The sequence below is a fragment of the Nelumbo lutea genome, chromosome 6 (genome assembly GCF_056320005.1).
Source record: "Nelumbo lutea isolate HS-2025 chromosome 6, American lotus-T2T, whole genome shotgun sequence".
Taxonomy (NCBI): domain Eukaryota; kingdom Viridiplantae; phylum Streptophyta; class Magnoliopsida; order Proteales; family Nelumbonaceae; genus Nelumbo; species Nelumbo lutea.
This window is the reverse complement of record NC_142689.1, coordinates 52,083,708-52,097,125: the sequence shown is the minus strand read 5'-3', so window position 1 is coordinate 52,097,125 and position 13,418 is coordinate 52,083,708. Positions and strand designations below refer to the sequence as shown.

Below are 13,418 nucleotides of genomic sequence, written 5' to 3'. Positions count from 1 at the left end.
TGCTCTAACTAGGGGAGGTGCCGCACTAGTTAAAGCTTTTCCTCTGTGCTCGGGCTCAATCGGTTCAGGAACTGCAGTGCTGAAGGTACATTCCACGATGAAGTCAATTGCTGTCCGAGGCTCATACTGGATGTCGTACTCACTGAGTTCAATGGCCCACTTCATCAAACTACCAGAGACCTCGGGCTTGAGTAAAAATTGCCTCAGGGGTCTGTTGGTGAGGACAATGATTATATGAGCTTGGAAGTACGGTTAAAGATTCTGAGCTACGGTGACTAGCACATACGCTAGCTTTTCGATCTCTGGATATCTCGTCTTTGCATCCTGCAAAACTTTACTAACATAGTAGATGGATCGTTGAACCCGATCTACTTCTTTTATCAGTACCGAGCTAACCACATTGTCACTCGCGGAGAGGTACAACTTCAAAATATCTCCCTCCTCAGGTCGGGTTAGAATCGGGATACTGGTCAAATACATTTTGAGCTCGTCGAAGGTGAGTTGGCACTCTTCGGTCCATTTAAAGTCTTTGCTCTTTTTAATTGCCTTGAAGAAAGGCAGGAAGCGATCTACTGACTTAGACATGAAGCGGTTCAGAGCGGCTATACGGTTGTTCAACCTCTAAATCTCCTTCAATTTACAGGGCGGTCTCATATCTAAGATGGCCTTGATTTTGTCAGGATTGGCTTTGATACCACGTTGGTTAACGATGTAACCCAGGAATTTACCCAAAGTGACACCGAAGATGCACTTGTTAGGGTTTAATTTCATGTTAAACTTGCGCAAAATTTCAAAAACACAATGTAAATCTTTTATTAAATCATTTGAAAACTGAGTTTTGATGACCATGTCATCTACATAACACTCTACTTTTTTGCCGATCAGCAGCTCAAACAGTCGGTGTACAAGTCTTTGGAATGTTGCCCTGACGTTTTTCAGTCCAAAGGGCATGACCTTGTAGCAGTATAGGCCTAGCTCGGTTATGAAGGTCATTTTTTACTCATTGGCATGGTCCATCCTGATCTGGTTGTAGCGTGAATAAGCATCCAGGAAGCTCAGCAACTCATGCCCTGAGGTCAAGTCCACCAGACGATCGATCTTGGGAAGTGGGAAGTAGTTCTTCGAGCAAGCTCGATTCAGGTCGGTATAGTCGACGCACATGCGCCACTTACCATTGGCCTTTTTTACAAGAACGGGGTTAGCAACCCAGCTCGGGTAATGAACCTCCCTGATGAAATCAGCTTTGAGAAGCTTCCCGACTTCCTTGTCGAATGCTCTTCAACGCTCCGAAGCTAGGTTGCATTTCTTCTGTCTAACGGGCCTAACTACAGGATCAGTGTTCAATTTGTGAGTTATTATTTTAGAGTCTATGTCAGCCATCTCTACTGCGGACCATGCAAACACATTTAAATTTTGAAGTAGGAAGCTTACTAGCTAAGAACGTAGAGGCTCCTCAATCGACACGCCGATTTGGAGAGTCCTGGCTGGATCTTCTTCCGAAACAGGTATAAGGACCGTTTCCTCTATTGGTGAAGCTCGCTCCTCATGGTACTTGATGTGTTTTGCTCATTGTGACACTAGCAAGTGCACTAGCCGTTCAAGTAATAAAGTAGTGAGTGAAGTATCATTCCCACGAGGATTTAGGAAACAATTACCAATACTAAATTGAGCACTTCTTATCTGATCAACAAAATAAATCAAAACTCTAATGAAAGCTAAGAAATCCTAAATTAAAATCTATCTAAGTCATTGGTCCAATTGCCTTCAATTCAGGTTAGAAGAGTAAGCAGTAAATGTCAATCTCAGAATTCAGCAATCTATCAATTTGGATCATTCGAATAAATCATGATTGAGCCTTGGTTTGGTGAAAGCCCAAGGTCATGAACAGCCTCTCTCAAGCACATGTTCATCCTATGCATGAGTGACGGTTCTTCTATCTCTAGCAAGAATCTAATCCCCATGCATGCATTTCTTCAAACACTTCTAAGGCATCAATTCAAATCTGAATTGATCACCAACTGAATTGTGCAAGTTATCTCTAACCTTGCACTCAATTCAGTTCTTGAATAGTAGATCTGAATTCCTAGAATCTCTCTCAAGCACTCTAGGAATTCCAAGCTGTAGATTAATTCGGCCAATCTGAAAATTGCAGATCTGAATTCTCTTTCAAGCAATTCAGATCTTGCAATCTCAGATCTGAGAATTCAGATCTGAGTTTTGAAGGTTAGTTGGCCGAATTACTCTACAATAACACCCTTATTCAAGAAACTTCAAGTATAATTCATGACCATTTGAATGAATCAAAAAGAATTAGATTGTTGAACTAAAATTTTACAAGCTGAAATACATCAAGGAAGAATGGAAACAAGGAGAAAGAAGAAAGAAAATATAACTAAGAAACTGAATTCAAATCAAAAGAGAATGAAACTACAAATGATTTATTACAAAAGATCTTTGAATCACAAACCCTCAATTCGAACTCACCTTCTTCTTCTAGCTTGCTTGTCTTGAACTTCGTTCAGCCCTTCTTCTTCTTCTTCTTTGCGCCTAGCCTTCTTCTCTTCTCTTCTCTCAAGTTGGCCGAACCTCTAAGAGTGGGAGAGCCTTCCTCTCAAGTAATTGAACAACTTTCTCCCCTCCTAGAGGCCTCCTTATATAGTTTTTCAAGGGGGCTCTTGCCCCTTCTTGAAGCCTCTAGAATGGGGTGTATTACACCCCTCATGAACCTTCTAGAGTGCTCCCTCCTTCTCTTCAAGAAACTCCTAGAAGTTGCCGCCCCTAGCTCCCTTTGGGCTGTTATTTGGGCTACAACTTAGCTTGCTTTTGAGCTCATGTGGGCTACACTCTAGGCTGTTATTTGGGCTAAAAATGGGCTGGGCCGAAATTTCCTTCTTGCTAGGCTTCTTCCTTTGGATTTTCCAAAGAGTTTCACTTGCTCTTCTTGGGCCAAATGAAATTCTCTTGCTCTCATGGCTGGGCCGGACTGAAATTGGTAAATTTTGGGTTTTCTTTTCTTTCTTTTGCCTTCTTTTTATTGATTTGGCTCCCCCTGAAATCTTTCTTGCAATCAAGCTAAAATAGGGCAAAATTTAATTAAACCATCATAAAATTTCATGCAAAAACCTCATAAAATATAGATAAATTGTAGGTTCATCAAATACCCCCACACTTAAGCTTTTGCTTGTCCTCAAGCAAAGACATCAGCCATAAACTTAACATTCCCCCCTTCTGTTCTCACCATTTACCTGGTGAACTTTTTAAGATAGAAAAAAAGTAGTCGGGGAACTTTTGTAAGTGCTCAACTTTTATTCTTGTAAATTACCATTTAAGATATGTATCAGATCCAAGTAAAGAAGAATATGAATTTCATCATAGTCTAGCCTTCACTCCTAATTCATATATAAATCAACTCCTTAATTGTCAAGGTTAATAATCAAATTTCACTAAGTTTCACATCTGTAACTAAATCTTAATGAGAGTTCAACTTTAGAGTGCCCCTATGAACATCGGTTGTCACCACAATTACTTATTTCTAAGGGTGAGTGCATTTTATGCTCCATCTCACCTTTTTTTTCTTTTCAGTGTGAGTGCATTTTATGCTCCATCTCACACTTTTCTCTTCTTTTTTTTTTTTTTTTTTTTTTTTTTTTGGTGTGAGTGCATCTTATGCTCCATCTCACACTGGTCACTTGCTTGAGGTAGGTAAATAGGACTCATGTTCTAAGCTGCTAGTTTTACTATTCAGCTCAGAATAACGGAGTCAATTTGGGCTTTTGTCCTTCTTTTGCAATTATTGAACCTCAAGAATCAACATTTCAGATGTGCACTAGTTTTCTTGACCATTAACAATGAAATCAAGGGCTTCCATACACATGAAGGAAGTTAGGGCTAGTCATGCTGAAAGGCATATTCAGCTCCCCTTTTCTCCTGCATATATCAAATTGGGTCATTCACAAGAATAAAAACTTAACAAGTACATCAGTCTCCCTCAACTCATTGAATTCCTTCTTAAAAAAATCATCAAATAAATAGTAATGAACTTGAGGGGTTCCAGTCTTTTTTTTTTTTTTTTGTGATGTCATTGCCTGCATATGTGTGTTGGGGTGCATGAGGTGCATGGTTTCAACCCCCATACCCTAGCCTCGGGCTCACTCCCCCACACTTGAGATGAACATTGTCCTCAATGTTCGTAGTGTTAGGGAGTCACACTTGCTAGAGCAAACTGAAGAAAAGAAAATGATGAACTGAGTCTTAAAGAATTGGAATTTTGAGAAAAAGATCTTTATTTTACTAACTAATATTCTAAAAAGATAAATGACAAAAAGATTCCTTAACTTGTTCATGAGCAAGCATAAGAGATTATTGGTTATCTAGATAAACAGTGGATGGAGGGGGTACAGTACTGCCCATTAAATATGGTTTCAGGCGCTGACCATTTACTTTAAACGTGCCCTGAACCGGGTGGGTGAGTTCTATAGCCCCATGGGGAAAAACCTGTGAAATGGTAAAGGGTCCAGACCACCTGGATCTCAGCTTACCTGGAAACAAGCGGAGACGGGAATTATATAACAATACCTGTTGGCCTACATAAAAGTCCCGTCTCAGCAAGTTCTTATCATGCCAGTTTTTTATTCTTTCTTTATAAACTTTGGCATTCTCATAGGTGGTAAGTCTGAATTCATCCAATTCATTCAATTGCAACCGCCTTTTAGCCCCTGTGGCCTGAATGTCAAAATTTAAGAATTTAAGAGCCCAATAGGCCTTGTGTTCCAATTCAACTAGTAAATGGCATGCTTTACCAAAAACCAATCTGTAGGGGGACATGCCAATGGGTGTCTTAAATGCAGTTCTGTATGCCCATAATGCATCATCTAATTTGATGGACCAATCTTTTCTGGCGGATGCTACGGTCTTTTCCAGAATTCTTTTGAGTTCCCTGTTAGCCAACTCCACTTGGCCACTGGTTTGAGGGTGATAAGGGGTAGCTAATTTATGTGTAATTCCATATTTCTGCATTAACCTCTCAAATTGGCTATTGCAGAAGTGAGTTCCCCTATCACTAATTATAGCTCGCGGAGTGCCAAATCGGGAGAATAGCTTCTTTAGGAAGTGTACCACCCTTCTTGAGTCATTTGTGGGTAAAGCCATGGCTTCTACCCATTTGGATACATAGTCAACTGCAATGAGGATGTACTTATTCCCAAAAGAATTCGGGAAAGGTCCCATGAAATCTATACCCCAAACATCAAAGATTTCACAGATTAAAATATTGGAAAGGGGCATTTCATTCCGTTGGGAAATGTTTCCCGATCTTTGGCATTTGTCACATGTGGACACATACCGATGGGCATCTTTGAAGAGTGTGGGCCAATAAAAACCTGATTGCAAAACCTTGGCTGCAGTGCGACTAGCTCCAAAATGACCTCCTGCTTCTTTATCATGGCAAAATTGGAGTACCGACTCCATCTCCTCCTTGGGGACACATCTCCTTATGATCTGATCTGCACACAATTTATACAAAAAGGGTTCCTCCCACAGATAGTATTTTACATCAGAAAAGAATTTCTTTTTCTGTTGATATGAAAGGTTAGGAGGAAGGACTTGTGCAGCTAGATAATTAGCAAAATCAGCATACCAAGGATATGAGTATTTCTGTATTGAGTACAACTACTCATCCGGAAATTCTTCTCGAATGTTGCTGGTTATCTCCTCTTTTGAGCTTACCGTGTCCAACCAGGAGAGATGGTCAGCAGCCAGGTTTGCAGCACCCTTCAGGTCTCTAATCTCAATGTCAAACTCTTGCAATAAAAGGATCCACCTGATCAGTCTTGGTTTTGAGTTTTGCTTGGTAAGCAAGTGCCTTAATGCCGAGTGATCTGTGTGGACAACAACCTTGGATAATATCAGATATGAATGAAACTTATCAAGTGCAAATATTACTGCTAACAGCTCCTTTTCTGTAGTGGTGTAATTGAGTTGGGGTCCAGTCAAGGTTCTGCTAGCATAGTAAATTGGCTGAAAATGTTTGTTCATTCTTTGTCCTAAAACAGCTCCTATAGCAAAATCACTCGCATCACACATCAATTCAAATGGGAGGGTCCAATCTGGTGCTACCATGATAGGTGCATGGATCAATTTGTCTTTCAAGATGTTGAAAGCATGAAGACATTCAGTTGAAAATTCAAAAGGCACTTCTTTCTGAAGCAAGGTAGATAATGGCTTGGAAATTTTTGAGAAATCTTTAATAAACCTTCTATAGAATCCGACATGTCCTAAGAAACTTCTCAAAGAACGAACAGATGTTGGGGTTGGCAATTTTTCAATTGCCTCCACCTTGGCCTTGTCGACTTCTATACCTCTTTGAGAGATCTTGTGTCCAAGCACTATGCCTTCTTGCACCATAAAATGACATTTCTCCCAATTCAACACAAGATGTGTTTCTTTACATCTAGTAAGCACCTGTTCCAGATTATTCAAACATGCATCAAACGAAGAGCCAAAAACTAAAAAATCATCCATGAAGATCTCAATAAATTTTTCAACCATATCAGAAAATATAGACATCATACATCGCTGAAAGGTTGCTGGGGCATTGCATAACCCAAAGGGCATCCTTCGGTATGCAAAGGTTCCATATGGGCAAGTAAAAGTGGTCTTTTCTTGATCTTCTGGTGCAATTGGTATTTGGTTATACCCTGAATATCCATCCAAGAAACAATAATACTCATGCCCGGCTAGCCTCTCCAACATTTGATCCATAAATGGGAGAGGGAAATGGTCCTTCCGGGTGGCTTCATTTAATTTTCTATAGTCAATACACACACGCCATCCGGTAACGGTTCTAGTAGGGATGAGTTCATTTTTCTCATTTGGAACAACAGTCGTACCCCCTTTTTTGGGCACAACTTGCACAGGGCTTACCCAAGAACTATCAGAAATAGGATAAATGATCCCAGCATCTAACAACTTAATTATTTCAGCCTTTACCACTTCTTTCATGTTGGGGTTCAGGCGCCTTTGGGGCTGAACGGAAGGCTTGCTGTCCTCTTCCATCAAAATTCTGTGAGTGCAGATTGATGGATTAATGCCTTTGATATCTTCTACCTTCCAAGCTATAGCATTTTTGTGTTCCCGCAACACTCTTAATAATTTTTCTCTTTGTAAGGGATTCAGCGCTGCGGAAATTATCACGGGGAGATCTGATGGTTCCTCAAGGAAAGCATACTCTAAATGGGATGGTAATTGCTTCAGTTCAAGGGTGGGGGGTTCTTGGGGTGATGGCTTACCTGATGGTCCGGGCAATTTGCCTAAGTTCTCTAATTTAAGAAACCCCTTTCCCTTGAATTGAGGCTTATCGTTCAGGTATGCTATCATGAGGTTTATTTTTTCATTTTCTGCTTCTTCAAGTTCTCCCTGCTGGAGGCAGAGTTCAAGAGGATCAGTTATTCTACTTACCTGGAAGCATTCATCAATTGTCAATTCAATGGCATCAATCATAAAACAAGAATCATCACTAGAGGGTGCATGTTTCATAGCATCAGACATTTTAAAAATTATCTCCTCATCTTGTATCCTAAGGCTGAGTTGTCCTTGTTGGACATCAATCATTGCTTTCCCGGTAGCCAGGAAAGGTCTCCCTAGGATAAGCGGGACCTCCACATCTTCTTGCATGTCTAACACAATGAAATCAACTGGAAAAATGAATTTGTCAACTTTAACTAACACATCTTCTATGATCCCCCTAGGATGTCTAATGGATCTATCAGCCAATTGTAATGCCACTCTAGTGGGTTGGGGTTCATTCAACCCCAATTTCTTGATGATAGAATATGGCATTAAATTGATGCTAGCTCCCAGGTCACATAAAGCTTTTTCAATTTTTAAACTGCCAATGGTACAAGGAATAGTGAAACTCCCTGGATCTTTGAGTTTCTGAGGTAGCTTGTTTAAATTGCATAGTGTGGCATCTGGGCTAAAGCATCAGCAAAAGGAATATTAATATGTAAACTTTTAAATATTTCAAGAAACTTACCAAATTCCTTCTCCAATTTTTGTTGCTTCAGCCTGTTAGGGAATGGAACTTGCGGTTGTTGGTGCATCCCTTGTTGTGCTTCTGGTTGTTCCGTCTTCTGTTGTCTGGTTCCAAGGCTTGTTTCTGCCTTGGGTTCAGCCCAATTCTTCTTTTCTACCTCAGGCAACTCTTTTCCACTTCTTAAGGTAATAGCTTGCACCTGCTCTCGTGGATTCACTTCAGTGTTGCTTGGAAGAGTTCCCGGCAGTCTGGAAGAGATTAATTGTGCCAATTGCCCCACTTGGTTTTCCAGGTTTTTGATTGAGGCTTCCTGGTTCTGGAACCTAGTTTCTGCACCTGCTATAAATTTTGTCATCAGTTCCTCCAAATTGGATTTCGGTTCAGGCTGATGATAAGTCTGGTGGAACGGCTTGGAAATATGCTGATTTGGCCAGGACTGGTTTGAATGTCCCCTCCATCCTAGATGAAAAGTATGGTGACTCTGGTAACCCTGCTATCTTGACGAATTGCTGACATAGTCAACTTGTTCAGTAGATGGTCTGAACTGATTGCCAACTTGGCAGTCTGTACTGATGTGGCCTCCCCCACACAATTCACAATTAAGAGGCTGCACATGCATGGCAGCTATCTACATTTCATCTATTTTTTTACTGAGTGCTCCTATTTGTGCAGCTAGTGCTGTATAAGTGTCAACATTATGCAAGCCTTGCTGCTTCCTAGTTTGAGTCCTTTCCGAATGCCATTGATAATTGTTGGCTGCCATTTCCTCAATAAGTGCATGGGCAACCTCAGGAGTTTTATTATTTATGGATCCTCCGGCTGCAGCATCTAATATGGTCTTATTTGAGTCAGTAAGACCATTATAGAAAGTCTGCACTTGTAGCCAAATGGGGAGGCCATGGTGAGGAACTCTCCTTAACAGCTCCTTGTATCGTTCCCATGATTCATATAAAGATTCCCCCTCTTGCTGGAAAAAAGTAGTGATGTCATTCCTCATTTTAGCAGTTTTAGAAGGGGGAAAATATTTAGAGAGAAAACGGCTGGCCATTTCGTCCCATGTGGCTATAGATCCTGCCGGTAATGAGTTCAACCAAGCTTTGGCTTTATCCTTCAAAGAAAATGGGAATAACCTCAGCCGGATGGCATCATCACTTACCCCATTGTGTTTGAAGGTGTCACAGATTTCCAAGAAGTTAGCAATATGGGCATTCGGATCCTCATGGGCCATACCACAAAACTGAACCGTATTTTGTATCATTTGGATTATGGCCGGTTTAATTTCGAAGTTATTGGCAGCAATAGTTGGCCTGATAATGCTGGAGACAGTCCCGATGAGGGTGGGCTTGGCATAATCCATCATAGTTCTTTGTTCAGCCATTTCTTGTGCTTCTTGTCTGACTTGCTTAGCAGCTCTCAAACGGACACGGAGAGTCCGTTCAATCTCCGGGTCATAAAGGATCTCTTCCAGTTCAGGTCTGCTTGTCATAAACTGTTAAAGTCAAAGCAATAAAAATGCCAATATTCACAAAAGAAAATAAATAACTAATCCTATCACACTGTAAAGTGAAGTATTGGAATACAAAACCTACATCCTATCATGAATAAATGAAGCCGATTATACTAAAAGCAGATTTAAACCAATCATCTTATTCAAGGTTCCTTTATCTACATCCATCGATTGCAACATCTGAATTCAGACCCAATTTAGATCTGAGTTCAGAGAAATTAATAAATAATAATTCAGATCTGAGCTGGATATCTCATACACACTCATTGGTATACACTACAATATACATCCATTAAGGTTGGAATCAATTCTGTGATGCTTTAGGGCTGAAATCAGATCTGATCTGAAAAAAAAAATAATTTAAAAGGATCTGAAATAAACTAAAACCAGTCCTGAGTTAGGCTTGGGTTAAAGATTTTAAACTCTACAATTGAAGCTCAAACCTGTATAGCTGATGCATATCAAACACTTGCTAAGACTTGAAAATTGGGTCTGCAATGTTTGGTATTGCAAGCTATTCGGTCTATACAACTTTTGTAGAAATCTGAAATCAGGTCTGCTAACTGTTGCACTATAGCAGCCCTACTACAGATCTGAATGCTAAAAGAAATACTTGGAAAGTGCTAATTTTTCTTAAATATCTGAGGCATAACAATTATTCAATCCAAACATACACCTCCTTAGCTAATGTAGCTCGGTTACAAGTGGGTAAAGCCAAGAATTCAGTCCACCCAGAATTCATAGTATGCTCTGTATCAGTTCAGTCCTCACATCATATCAACTGCATTTCAGATTTGAATTTCTCTCATTCCTTGCTATCCATTCACCCTTGAGGCAGGTTGGATGTATCATAGGGTGGATTGGGGTAGTGATGGCACCCAATTCACCTCAAACTTGCATCGGTTCAGATCTGAGTTCAGAGGAATTCAGATCTGAACTGAGCAGATCTGTAACAGCAGAATTCAGATCTGAACTCAAGTCTGAGTTTGGATCTGAATTCTCAATTGCCTTACCTTCAGTTATTGCTACCAAATTGTTTTTGGGGAATAGCAGAAGTGCCCTAGGGTGAATTGGGGTGGTGATGACACCCAATTCCCCTCAAAATTTCATCAGTTCAGGTCTGAGTTCAGAGGAACTCAGATCTGAACTGTTGCAGATCTGCAATAGCAGAATTCAGATCTGAATTCAAATCTGAATTCTGATCCGAATTCTCAATTGCTCCTCTTGTTGTTCAAAAGATCTCCCCTTTTTTTTTCATTTGTTTTTTTTTCTTTTTGTAATGAAAGAAAGAAAAAAAAATAAAGTCTAAAACACAAGCAACTCTTTTCGGCTGAGTGCTGCAGATCTGAAATCTGCTGATCTGAGTGCCGAATGCAACTCAGATCTGCAACACTCATGTTTATGTGAATTTTTTTCTTTTTTTTTTCTTTTTGAAGGGAACAACACCAAGATTGAATAGAAATCAAATATGCCTTTATTAAAATGAAACTGAAACCAAAAAAAGAAAGTAATCTACTTAAGAAAGAAGAAACATAACTACAGTAGTACAGCAGTTGCAGTCCAAGCTGAAATGAAAAAGTTAGCAAATTAACCCAGCTATGAATGCAATGCTGAATGAGATCAGATTAAGAATGCTCAATGTTTCCTAATATTGCTTCTATAAATCCCCGGCAGCGGCGCCAAAAACTTGATGTGTTTTGCTCATTGTGACACTAGCAAGTGCACTAGCCGTTCAAGTAATAAAGTAGTGAGTGAAGTATCGTTCCCACGAGGATTTAGGAAACAATTGCCAATACTAAATTGAGCACTTCTTATCTGATCAACAAAATAAATCAAAACTCTAATGAAAGCTAAGAAATCCTAAATTAAAATCTATCTAAATCATTGGTCCAATTGCCTTCAATTCAGGTTAGAAGAGTAAGCAGTAAATGTCAATCTCAGAATTCAGCAATCTATCAATTTGGATCATTCGAATAAATCATGATTGAGCCTTGGTTTGGTGAAACCCCAAGGTCATGAACAGCCTCTCTCAAGCGCATGTTCATCCTATGCATGAGTGACGGTTCTTCTATCTCTAGCAAGAATCTAATCCCCATGCATGCATTTCTTCAAACACTTCTAAGGCATCAATTCAAATCTGAATTGATCACCAACTGAATTGTGCAAGTTATCTCTAACCTTGCACTCAATTCAGTTCTTGAATAGTAGATCTGAATTCCTAGAATCTCTCTCAAGCACTCTATGAATTCCAAGCTGTAGATTAATTCGACCAATCTGAAAATTGCAGATCTGAATTCTCTTTCAAGCAATTCAGATCTTGCAATCTCAGATCTGAGAATTCAGATCTGAGTTTTGAAGGTTAGTTGGCCGAATTACTCTACAATAACACCCTTATTCAAGAAACTTCAAGTATAATTCATGATCATTTGAATGAATCAAAAAGAATTAGATTGCTGAACTGAAATTTTACAAGCTGAAATACATCAAGGAAGAATGGAAACAAGGAAAAAGAAGAAAGAAAATATAACTAAGAAACTGAATTCAAATCAAAAGAGAATGAAACTACAAATGATTTATTACAAAAGATCTTTGAATCACAAACCCTCAATTCGAACTCACCTTCTTCTTCTAGCTTGCTTGTCTTGAACTTTGTTCAGCCCTTCTTCTTCTTCTTCCTTGCGCCTAGCCTTCTTCTCTTCTCTTCTCTCAAGGTGGCCGAACCTCTAAGAGTGGGAGAGCCTTCCTCTCAAGCAATTGAACAACTTTCTCCCCTCCTAGAGGCCTCCTTATATAGTTTTTCAAGGGGGCTCTTGCCCCTTCTTGAAGCCTCTAGAATGGGGTGTATTACACCCCTCATGAACCTTCTAGAGTGCTCCCTCCTTCTCTTCAAGAAACTCCTAGAAGTTGCCGCCCCTAGCTCCCTTTGGGCTGCTATTTGGGCTACAACTTAGCTTGCTTTTGAGCTCATGTGGGCTACACTCTAGGCTGTTATTTGGGCTAAAAATGGGCTGGGCCGAAATTTCCTTCTTGCTAGGCTTCTTCCCTTGGATTTTCCAAAGAGTTTCACTTGCTCTTCTTGGGCCGAATGAAATTCTCTTGCTCTCATGGCTGGGCCGGACTGAAATTGGTAAATTTTGGGTTTTCTTTTCTTGCTTTTGCCTTCTTTTTATTGATTTGGCTCCCCCTGAAATCTTTCTTGCAATCAAGCTAAAATAGGGCAAAATTTAATTAAACCATCATAAAATTTCATGCAAAAACCTCATAAAATATAGATAAATTGTAGGTTCATCAGTACTCCTTAGGTCGCTCTAACTCAAGGTCATTTACCGCCTTGGCTTTCCCTTTGAAGGCGGCGACGTAGCATTTGCATGACTCGAGCTGATCGCCTCACGCTAACCCTACTCTGAAGTCCGTGGGGAACTTCATGGCCAGATAATAGGTGGACACCACTACGCGAAGAGCGTGGGTGATAGGCCGACCTATTATGGCATTGTACGGGGAGGGAGTTGCAACCACTAGGAAAGTGTGGTTGTCCTAGGGGCCTAACTTCCTCTCCATGCGTGTCATCTTCGGTGAAGAAAATAGGCTCTTCTAACCTTGGCCGCTTCGAAGGATTCTGCTCTTCTCTTTCCATCTCACGAGTTGATGTCTTCACCGCGGCTGAGGTGTAGCCCGCGACAATCAATCTGCCGGTGATCATGTGAATTATTCCTCGAATTCGGCCAGTTGTCTTTGCGGCTGCTCGTTCTACCTGTTACTAGATTCGAGAGCTCTTCTATCTTGTCGTAGAGTTTCTTACAATTTTCGGTGCTATGACCGTGATCTCTGTGGAAGTGGTAGTATACATTCCTGTTTCTGGTATTCAGATCTCCTCTCATC

At 40.3% G+C, this 13,418-nt stretch overlaps 1 non-coding gene across 1 annotated transcript; it reads left to right on the top strand.

Annotated features, from left to right (window-relative positions):
• Nucleotides 1-8,925: 8,925 nt before the first annotated feature.
• Nucleotides 8,926-9,032, top strand: LOC148848890 (small nucleolar RNA R71). The gene has a single exon (XR_016101663.1). It is a non-coding gene; the product is annotated as a small nucleolar RNA R71 (small nucleolar RNA).
• Nucleotides 9,033-13,418: the final 4,386 nt, after the last annotated feature.